The following is an 11,777-nucleotide window of genomic DNA, read 5'->3' on the forward strand; positions in this document are numbered from 1 at the left end:
TTCGTGTGATGAATACAGAGGAGCTTTCCCGTGCTGAGCTCCCACGGCCCATGCTCAGAACATGGCATGTCCTACCATTACCGTTATTTGGTTATGAACCAACCGTTATTTGGTTATGAGCTGCTTTGGGGCAGGGCTGTGCATCAGTCATGTCTGTGGCCCCTGAGTACCTGGCTTCCAGAAGATCAGAGAACCCTTGTTAATTAAAGTGAACAATTGCCCCTATACATTCACACGCTCTCTTGCACACATTCACACACACAACCCCATGCCCCTCCCCCTTCTCCAACTAGGAAACTAGTCATCCTTTAAAGTCCAGATCAGAAGGGTCCTCCTCCAGAAAGCCCTCCTGGACTGCTAGACAGCTGGACCCCCAGCCCCAACATCAAAGCTTCTATGTGGGATGAAGTAGGAGTAAGGTTTCCACGTTTCCTGCCCAAGACCACAGAATGACTGGGATAAAGAGGGACGGGTTGGTGGCCAGCACCACTGGGGAGCACGGGTGTCTGGCCCAGATAAAGAGTCCCTGCTTCCTTCTGCCCCCCCAAACCAGCTTCCTTTTCTTTGTCACATTGAGAAGTCCTCTCCCTCCCCCCATCAGCATGGGGGCCCAAACAGTAGCAAAGAGAACATTCTGGAACTTTTTCTCATGCTCCAACAACATTGGCTTCTCCCCACATTCAGGAATCAAGGGGACTTGGCCCAGATCTCTCCCCGACTCTGTCTCCATCTCTCTCCCTTATCCCCCCCCCACCCCCCAACGTCCTGGCTGTGCAGATCCGGTTTCCTCCAAGGATCAAGCAGACCGTCATGCTTGCATCTTGAAGAATGTCAGTGAGGACTGAAAGACTGGGGACAGATAATGAAGTGCTGTGCCCGGTGCCATCCTGAGCACTCCACTCAGAGCATCTCATTTCAGCCTCCCTGAACCCTAAGACCTAGAAGAACAGGTTTATTCCCATTTATAGAGGAGGAAGCTGAGGCCCAGAGCCACTCACCTGGGTCACCCAGCTTGTGAATGGCAGAACTGGAACCTGACCCAGCTGCCCCTAGACAGAGCTGGAGAGACGTCCTAAGACACCCTGCCATGTCTTTCTGCCCTTCCTCTCCCATCCTCTGACTGTCTCAGATGGAGTCATCAGAGGTCATCTCCCTCCCCCCGTGCCCCCCTCCCCCTGCCTCCTGGGAGTCCCTCGAACCAGCCTTACCGCAGGTGGTGTGGCTAATTCCAGGCCTGACACCACCAGGTCAGGAAAGGGATCCCTCCCTCAGGAGCTGTCCCCTAGCTCGGTGGCCTTGTAGGGTAGACCCTTGTCGCTGGAATGTCCTCTTGCTCAAGGAGCTCCCAGAGGTGGAATCTGATGCTGGGGAGGGGAGAAGGAGGCTATGAATGGTGTTAGAGCCCAGCTGTGCTCCCTGCCCTGCAGCCTCGGGACTTGTGCCCTCTCTGTGTATCTGCCCCAGAGACACCCGAGGAATGCTGACCAGGGCTGGAAGGGTCATCTAGGGCTCCTGGAGGCCCTGGCCCAGCTGTCCAGGCTGTGGGGCATGAGGGGGGGTGGAAGCTGCCATTTATAGCTCAGAAGGAGTGAACTCCCCTCCCGACAGTGGGATCGGAGGATGGTGGTGAGTGTAGTGACCGCTGTCATTGTGGCCACCTCACACCCATGAGACTTGAGGTCATTTATTGAGCATCTACTACATGCCAGGCGCCATATGGGCTTAGAAGACATGGTGGTGGACCTGACTCAGCCCAGGGAGAGAAATGACCAATAGCTGCAAACAGTTACGGCATTCATTATAATAGGGCGGACTGCTGTCTTAGGTTGGGCTCCCCCAGAAGGAGTTGCTAAGGCAAGAATTCAAGGGCAAGTAATTTAATTGGGAGGCAACCCAAGGAGACATGGGTAGAGGGTGGGAAAGTGAGACAGAGAAGGAAAGGAGGTCAGTAAAGGAAGGCTGCCATACTGAAGCCGGTCATCTCTTTGCACAACTGGGGCACAGTCCCGCCCAGGACCTCTGGGGGTGCAGCAGAGGACACACTCCTCAGAGTTGTAGGGACTGAGGGGCAGGGAAGCTGGGGTATTTATCCACCAGTCCCCGTCCTCCTTCGTTGAAGGCTGATTGTGTCGGGGAGTGGGTGCCCTTGCTAGGGCCACCCTTCCCACCCCACCCCCATGTAGGTTTAAGAAGAAGGAAGCCCTTCATGCCAGAGGAGCAGTGGGAGCCAAGGGCCCCTGGGTAGGCAGTGAGCATTTCAGATAAAATGTTAATGGAGTATACAATACGGGGATTTCCTGATTGGAAAGTGGAAGTCAGGAAAGCCTTCCCTGAGGAGGTGGCAATTGAAGTGAGGTCTGAAGGAGGACTGAGAGGTGAGGGAGTAGAAACAGGTGTTGCCAATGGAATACTATGCAGCCATCAAAAGAAATGAAATCTTGCCATTTGCGACGACGTGGATGGAACTAGAGGGTATCATGCTTAGCGAAATAAGTCAATCGGAGAAAGACAACTATCATATGATCTCCCTGATATGAGGGAGAGAAGATGCAACATGGGGGGTTAAGGGGTAGGAGAAGAGTAAATGAAACAAGATGGGATTGGGAGGGAGACAAACCATAAGTGACTCTTAATCTCACAAAACAAACTGAGGGTTGATGGAGGGAGGGGGCTTGGGAGGGGGGGTGGGGTTATGGATATTGGGGAGGGTATGTGCTATGGTGAGTGCTGTGAAGTGTGTAAACCTGGCGATTCGCAGACCTGTACCCCTGGGGATAAAAATATATGTTTATAAAAAATAAAATTTAAACTTAAAAAAAAAAAAAAGAAACAGGTGTTGCATATATAAAGACCATAGGTGAGAGGGTCTGAGAGTGGGGTGAATGTGCCTTGATGGTGAAGAGACAGGTGGGAGGAGCACGGTAAGTGGGAGATGAGCCAGCAAGGGTCAGGTGACAGAGGAGAGTATCGGGGAGCCCCTGATTTGTCTTCTGGAGGTTGAGGCATGCAGAGAGACTGCAGGGGCCAGAATGAACTTAGTATTGGTTGAAAGGAGCAATGATCTCATCTTGCACTCTATGGAGTCTTGCTTGTTGAATAATAACATGACAACTGTGATAATCAAAGTGGCACTGGCTAAGGATGACCCAGAGTATATGCTGGGTGGGTCACATGCAGTGTGTGTGTGTGTGTGTAGTATTTGTGTGAGGAGAGAGTCATTGATCCTTTACCCAGATCCTTGTGTAGTGACCTTAGAGACCCCCCACAAGGAAGCTGCTCACCATGGTCACACCGCGGGCACATGGCAAAGCCAGGATTTGAACCCAAGTCTGTCTGATTCCCTGAGACCTGAAACCACCACCACTCCAGCCCTGCTGCCCTGTTTACTAAGTCAGTGTGGAGAGGAGGGACCAAAGAGCCCTGTGTCCTCCCAGAAATCTCTGAGACAGGCTCCAAGGGAACTGTGTGGGTTACAAAGCTTGCCCACAAATGCCGAAAAACAGGCATGACCACAAGCTCTGCAGCATTGTCATGCTAATTAATAATAATTATAGTTAACACCGACATGGCTCTCAATCTGCTCACGCTCTTCTAAGTGCCTTGCATATATAAGTTCATATATTAATTTTCACATAACCCTATGAGATAGGGGCTATTACCATTTCCATTAAATAGAGGAGAAATTGGAGCACAGAAAGGTCAAATACTTGCTCAAGACCACCCAGCTAAAAAGTAACAGAACCCAGAACTGTCTGGCTTTGGAGAGTATTCATTGAACCACTGCACTGTATCCTGAGCAGCCTTCTGTGCTTGACCTCCAACCCAAATTATCCTTACAAACGATGGCCACCCCCTATTGGGTCTCAATGCTACTGCTATTCAGAGACAACTTTCTGAGACTTTGGCATTTCTATACAACTCACAAGCAGTGGCGTGGACAGTGTTTTATTCTGGCTATCTTTTCAAGGATGTTTGTACAGCAAACAGCCATGGGAGACAGAGTTTCTTCCTGCAGAGCAGAGGGCAGGTTTATTTGCTGTCCATATAATAAAGATAATGCCTCCCTCTGAGATAAGGGTAGAACAGGTTTGTTCGTAATCTACTGGAAAAGACTGGGACTTCTCAGCTTGGAATTCCTCAGCTGTAGTACAAACACGGTTTGCCTCCAGTGCCTATCTGCGTCCACCTGCATGGTTTCTGTGGGACTTAGGAGGAACTGGCACAAACAGGAAGTTTATGCTGCTGGCACCACAAGTAATAAAGTCTTTTGTGTCTGGCCCTGGAGTCTCGTGTCTTCTGCCGGCATCCATAGTGATGGTAGGTTAAATTGTCAGCTTGCAAGTAGGGTGAAATCTCAGACCCTTCATAGTTCTTGATACCTGTTTGCTTTCTCTGATGCCACTTGTCACCAAGGTGTCTCTCATGGGATGCTGGAATAGCCTGTTGAGGTCTCACCTCTGCTGCTGCCTTTCTGCCTTTCAGTGAGGTGATAATGAGTTAAAGCATGCCGTCTTTTTAAGGCTTATTTCTCATCCTTGGCATTGTTGACATTTGGGGCCAGATCATTCTTCATGCCACCAGACTGTCTGTACAGTGGATGTAAAATCACATCCCTGGCCTCTACCTATTTGATGTCATTAGCACCCCAGCCCCAGTCATGACAATTCAAAAGTGTTCCCATACATTGCCAAATGTTCCCTGGGGGTGGCAGTCTAAATTGTCCTCCTCGTTGAGAACCACTCCTTCTAGGAAGGACCAACATCTTGGGCATCCAACAAAGCTGCCTTCTTTGACTTAGGAAGTCTGGGCTTTTTGTTTGTTTGTTTGTTTGTTTGTTTTTTGAGGAATCCCTCTATACTCCCACATTATATGGAAATGATTCCTGAAATAACCTCAGTTTGAACATTGGCTTATCAGAATTCCTGAGACTTTGAACAAATGGATTAATGATAAAAAGTAACAATAGCTTTGTGGACCCATGTTCATAGCAACATTGTTCACAATAACCAACAGCTGGAAGCAACCTGAGTATCCATTGACAGAAGAATGGATAAACAAGCATGGCATAGCTATACAATACATTATTCAATCTTCAAAAGGAAGAGAATTCACACACTACAACATGGATGAATCTTGAAAACGTCATGCAGAGTGAAAGAAGCCAGTCACAAAAGCATAAATACTGTTTGACCCCACTTATAGGAGGTCTCCCTAGAAGAGCTGGATTCATAGAGACAGGAAGTAGGATGGTGGGCGTCAGCAGCTGGGGGAGGGAGTGGGGAGGTCAGCATTTATCAGGGACAGAGTCTCAGTTTTGCAAAATGAACAAGTTCTGGGGATGGCTGGTGGTGATGTAAATGTAAACCATGTAAATGTGCTTAATGTCACTGAACTGAACACTAAAAAATGGTGAAGATGGTAAATTTCATGTTTTGTATATTTTACTACAATTTGAAAGTAACAACAACAATAACATCTCTTCAGTACTTACTTTGTGCCAGATACCGAGTGTTTTAGATGCACTATCTCAGGGTTTTACAAACTTCAGTCATTCCTACATCACCTCTACCTTTTTTGTGCATGTCTTACTTTTGAATTCCCAAAAAGTAGACCCCCCAAATAAGGATTTGTGGGAGATGGTCCTAGAAGTCTGGTGAGAGAATGGGGAAAGGAGACAGGGAGGGGAGGTTCATTCATGAGTAGGCTGCTGCTACAGGCAACTGGGTGTTGGTTCCTCTTGGGGTCTTCTCAGCGACTTCTGACTTTCCACTCCACAGATGGTTTAGAGTCATCTAGCGGAAGGTCAGGAAGCTAGGGGCAATTGCCTACCAACTGCTGACCATCACTGGTTGATGGTTCCCCTCTAGGCATTAATGTCCTGATGCTTCTGGTCTGCCCCATGCGGGCCATGAACACTCCATGTTGGAAACTGTAGGCATGTAATGGGAACCATCCGCAGGTAAACTATTGGTGGGTTGAATACAGGGAAGGAGCTATCACCAGTCTGCTAAGGTCATGTCTGTGTACCAAAGATACTACCATTTGCTTCAATTTTTTAAAAAAGTCTATCATTTAAAGGAGTCTCAGGTAGGTTAGTGTGGTCCGTGTGAGCCAAAAATGCAGAAGGTGACAGTGCAGCCCATCATCTTCAGGTATTTGTGAAAGAGATCTTAGATTCAGGAATGCCTTTATAAGCCAGTGAATATGCTGACAGAGGGCTGTATCATCAGTTTTGATGGGTATAGGGACCTTGTATTAGACGGTACAAAGAGATTCATTCTAAAGCAAAGTCAAGAGGACAACTGGATCGGATCATGCTAAAAGGAGATGGCATGGTTCTGCTCCAAAAGAAATGATCAGAGGCACCTGACTGGCTCAGTCAAAAGAGCATGTGATTCTTGATCTTGGGGTCATGAGTTCGAGCCCCACATTGGATGTAGAGATGACAAATAAATAAAACTTTTTTTTAAAAAAGGAATAACCAATGAAGTGAGAAATTGTTGAGAAGACAATGCAGTTTGTTTGTTTGTTTGTTTGTTTTTTGGTGTCCTCTGTTGGGAATATAGTCCAAGACATTCGTTCATATTGTTTTGATTACCCTTATGTTGTTAGCTATAGGATTGTTTTTATTAAAAAACAAAACAAGGGGTTGGGAGAGGGGGTGGGGTTATGGATATCGGGGAGGGTATGTGCTATGGTGAGTGTTGTGAAGTGTGTAAACCTGGCGATTCGCAGACCTGTACCCCTGGGGATAAAAATATATGTTTATAAAGCTGTAAAAAAAAAAAAAAAAGAAAGAAAGGATGAATCCCCAAGTTTTGTAGCAACATGGACGGGACTGGAAGAGATTATGCTGAGTGAAATAAGTCAAGCAGAGAGAGTCAATTATCATATGGTTTCACTTATTTGTGGAGCATAACAAATAGCATGGAGGACAAGGGGAGATGGAGAGGAGAAGGGAGTTGAGGGAAATTGGAAGGGGAGGTGAACCATGAGAGACTATGGACTCTGAAAAACGATCTGAGAATTTTGAAGGGGTGGGGGGTGGGAGGTTGGGGGCACCAGGTGGTGGGTATTGTAGAGGGCACGGATTGCATGGAGCACTGGGTGTGGTGCAAAAATAATGAATACTGTTATGCTGAAAAAAATAAAAAAATTAAAAAACAAAACAAAACAAAACAAAACCTCAGGGACTCCTGGCTGGTCAGTCCTTAAACGTCTGCCTTCCACTCTAGGTCATGATCCCAGGGTCCTGGGACCCAGCCCCATAACAGGCCCCTGCTCAGCGGAAAGCCTGCTTCTCCCTCTCCCACTCCCCTGGGGTTATGTTCCTTCTCTCACTATTTCTCTCTTTCATAAATAAATAAAATCTTTAAAAAAACACACACATACACATCTCAATAACTTCTTTGGCCTCATCTTAGTGCAAACTTGAAGTATACTAATTTGTTGAAGAAGTAGGGAGCTGCCGTGACAGTAGAGGGCATTATCTCAGTGGCTGAGATGGTGAGTATTTCAGGCTAGAAAGCTGGGTATCCTCTTTAGGTCAAAGCCAATGTGAAACTTAACTGTTGAGAACTTGGAAGATGGTTCAAGTGGTTAGGAAGCCCACATCCCTCGATAAAGTGATTAGAAGGAGCAAAAAAATCGTTGTGAGTCGGTGGCTCCTTGCCAATTGGTGCAAAGTACTACAAGAAAATGTGGACTCAGGGGGGAACAGTGTCGGTCCACAGAGATAGAAAGGTCCACAGCTGAGGGTCCCCAAGGGGCTGGAGAAGAGGTAAGGAGGGCATTGTCTTCTGTAGGGAAAGTGGCTGACCCTAAACTTTTAACCACTGAAGCATCCATTTCAAAAGATGTCCATTCTTAAAAAAAATGTATTTCAATCCAACTTTATTTACCAAAACAGGTGGTGGGCCAGATTTGGCCTGTAGACTGACAGAAGCTTGCTGACGCTTATCCTAATTCAGATTGTCGTGTTTGTTTGCTTGCTTGCTTTTAGTTTCAGGGGTACCGTATAATGATTCAACATCTGTATATGTTGTGAAAGACCACGGTGAGCCTAGTTAATATCTATCTATCTAGTTAATATCTACCAGCACATAGAGGTATACTCTCGTTTTGCTTGTGAAGAGAATTTTTAAGACCTAGTCTCTCAGCAGCGTTCAAATATACAATACAGTTAACTGTGGCCACCAAGCTGGACACTACGCCCGATGATTTATTTATTTTTTAGCCGGAAGTTTGTACCTTCTGACCCCCTTCACCCACGTTCCCTATCACTCACCCTCAGCCCCTGGCAACCACCCACCAGTCCTCTGAATCTAGGAATTTTTTCCTTTTTTACTTGTTTCGTTTTAGATTCCCCTTACGTACGAGTGGGATCAAACAGCATTTGTATTTCTCTGCCTGACTTATTTCACTTAGCATAATGCCCACCGGCTTTCCATGCTGTCGCAAATGACAGGATTTCCTTCTTTTTCATGGCCAAGGAATTCATCCATCTTGAATAAACGTATCTCCATCTGCATGACGGGGCTTCTAGCAGAACAACCAGATAAGGAATTAGTCTGCCCTTGCCATGAAGTTCCCCTTTTTAGAAAGCTCAGATAATCTAGGCAACTGACCTCTTGACTGACCCCACGTTTCCCTTCCTACTCCCGAATTCCTGCTCTTATGCCTCATTTTTTTTTAATTTTTAAGTTTGGTTTTTTTTTTTTTTTTGTAATCTCTGCACCCAGCAGGGGTCTCGAACTCACAACCCCAAGATCAAGAGTTGCATGCTTTCAAGGAGCCAATACAGAGTGAACCCCTGAACCCCTCAGCTGCAGAGCCTGAGGTCTGTGCTCCCTCTCTCTCTAGCCACAAACTTGGGCTGTGAACCTTCTAGGAATACCAGCAATAAATCTTATTTTTTTCAAAGTTCCCTGACGGTTGTTGCCGAGGTACGTCCGGGAGTCCTAAGAAGCACCAGGAGGACTGGTCTCACCACAATACTGACTTGGTCAAGAAATGTCTGGGGGGACTCCCACAAATAGGTGAGGGCCTCAGGCCTTGCCAGCCAGAGCAGCCCTGTCGGTAGGCTGAGACCAGCACACCATCCCACCCAAGACCTCTGTTTCAGATGACCTCAAGTATCAACCGTTAACATGCTCGAGAGACCTGAATAAATCAAGGAATGCAAAAATTCTCCCTGGGAAAGAACTTGGGTTGTGGCTCCTGACTCAAAGCAAACAGACTCCCAAGTGTTCTGCAGAATTCCTTTGAAATCGAGAGCCCAGTCTATGTCTGTTTGAGCCTTAAAACAGTAGCCATTTGCACTAATTTGCACCAGAGGAATCAATCTATGACAACTGCAGAGTGCCTAAGAAGGGCATCTCCTTCTATGTTCACTTTACATGTGCCCACAGAGGGTGAATGGACAAGGCGGCAGGTGGCAAAACTGGAGACCACAGGGAACAACGGACAACGGGGTCTCCCCCAGCGAGCCAGGGAATGCATTGCACTTCACAAGCAGGGCATTCTTACATAAATCCTACCCCAGGAGGTTGGATCATTAATCTGCAGTAGCAGCTGGTCTTCTTGTGCACAGTGGGCGAGGGAAGAGCCAGGTAAATACACGTTTACTTTGCAAATTCTTGGGTCACGGGGAAACATCCCACCATGATGAAGGTGGCCCTGTGTCAGCCAGAGACTCTGAACTGAGAAGACTGCATCAAGGAGCTGCAGAGACCCTCTGGCTGTCTTCAGGCAGGGGTGTTAGGTGGAATCTCTGGCAGAAGCATGCTTTCATGGAATTGGCGGCCAGAGGGACGGAAGGTGGACTGCTAGCTCTCCGTAAAAGTCTACCCTCTCCCTCTTCTGTAGTAAGAGGATCAGAGCCTGGCAGCACAGTGGGCCAGCTGCACCACGTTTCCTGGCCTCTCTTGCAGCTAGCTGTAGCCTGGGACAGGATGGGAGATCTACCTGGTACTTTGAGAGCAGGTGCTTGCCTCCCTGTGCTCTCTGAGTGTTTGTTTTTTTGTAGTAATATAGTAATAACAATTTCTGGGAGATGGGCCAGAAATAGGACATGGGGAACTGGAGTCTGTGAATGATTTAAAGCAGAGTCACCCACTGACCCAGAACGCTGACTGTCACATGAGAGAAAAATGAACTTTTACCTTACTCAAGCCATATTCCTTTTGAGTCCTTTTTCTTTTTTAAGCAAATGTTATGGGTTGAATTATATTCCCTCCCCAAATTCCTATCTTAAGTCCTAATCCCCAGTATTTCTGAATTTGAGCTTATTTAGAAATGGGATTGTTGCAGATGTAACAGTTATGATGATGTCATACTGGAATTGGGTGGGCTCCTAACCCAAGAGAATTGGTGTCCTTCTAAAAAGGGGACATTTTGTTGAATCGCTATATTTTACACTTGAAACTAATATAATACTATGTTAATTATAATTCTTTTTTAAAAAAAATGAATAAAAAATAAAAAGGGGACATTTGCAGGTAGACATGCACAAGGAGGATGCCACGTAGAGATGAAGCATGATTTGCAAGTTAAGGGACCCCAAAGATGGCCAGCAGAGCACCAGCTCCCATAAGCTAGGACAGAGGTTCAGACGGATTCTTCCTCAACACAACCTCAGAAGGAACCCACCTGCCAACACCTTGGTTTTCCACTTCTGGTCTCCAGAACCATGAGACAACAAACTCCTATGTAAGTCACCTCCTTTATGGTATTATTTTTTTAACAGAATCCCCAGGAATCTACTATAATACATAAGCTAGTCATCAGACTAAAACAGAAAATGTAGCAGAAGTGAGATGCTGACATCACAAAATTGAAAACATAGTTGTATGAGCTGAGTGGTCTAGTGGTAAGGACACAAATGTCACAGGCTGGAAAGCTGGAGACCCTTGTTATGGCAAAGACCAACATCTGGCAATACAGTCACTGATGATAACCTGGAAGGTAGATTGTTCATTCCCTGAGCCTGTGTGGCTAGAAGTGATTGGAAAAAGCTATGATGTCCCTGTGAGTTGGTTGCTTCTCGCTACTTTGCAGCAAGGAATCACAAGAAAGAGATGATCCCAGACCAGAACTGGCCACTTTTCAAAGTCAGAAACATCAGAAGGTTAGAAGAGCTTCCTGTCCTTCAAAAGAGTATAAATAAGGATCTTGCCTCCTACCCAAGGCTATTGTTTCAGATGACCATTAACTGAGAGTGACCAAAATGTAGGTGGTTCAAGGAAGCAAATATTGCAAAATCAATAAACACAAGAACTCTGGCTAGAAACGCACATTGGATCTGGCGCCTCACAATGGAACGTACTAGAAACAAGTAGATCAGATGTCCACGTTAGGTTTTTGAAGAAACTGTGTTGTTACAGAAACAGAGTTCAGCTTGCAAAATCTTACAAGTTCTGAGCCTCTGCATTTGCAACTTTGTATTAGAGCAGATAAACCTGAATGTTAACCAAGGTGAGGCTTGTATCCCGGTCTCTCTAGTTTGCCGAGCACTTCCTTTAACCGCGATGTGGTCTTCAGGCTGCAGTGGGAGCATTACAAGGGCGGGGATTTTGTTTCTCCCCTGCTGGACCTTCAGCCCCTAAAGCAGTGTCTACAGATAACAGATGTTCAAGAAGTGGTTGTTGGAAGAGTGAAGTAATACACAGAGAACCACGGAGAATGATATGAAAGAAACATCTAACCTTGGGACCGTGCAAGAAAATTTCGTACAGATGGGCACTGGATTTGGGTCGTCAAACATCCCAGTGCTATGG

This window comes from Lutra lutra, chromosome 1, assembly GCF_902655055.1.
Source record: "Lutra lutra chromosome 1, mLutLut1.2, whole genome shotgun sequence".
NCBI lineage: Eukaryota > Metazoa > Chordata > Mammalia > Carnivora > Mustelidae > Lutra > Lutra lutra.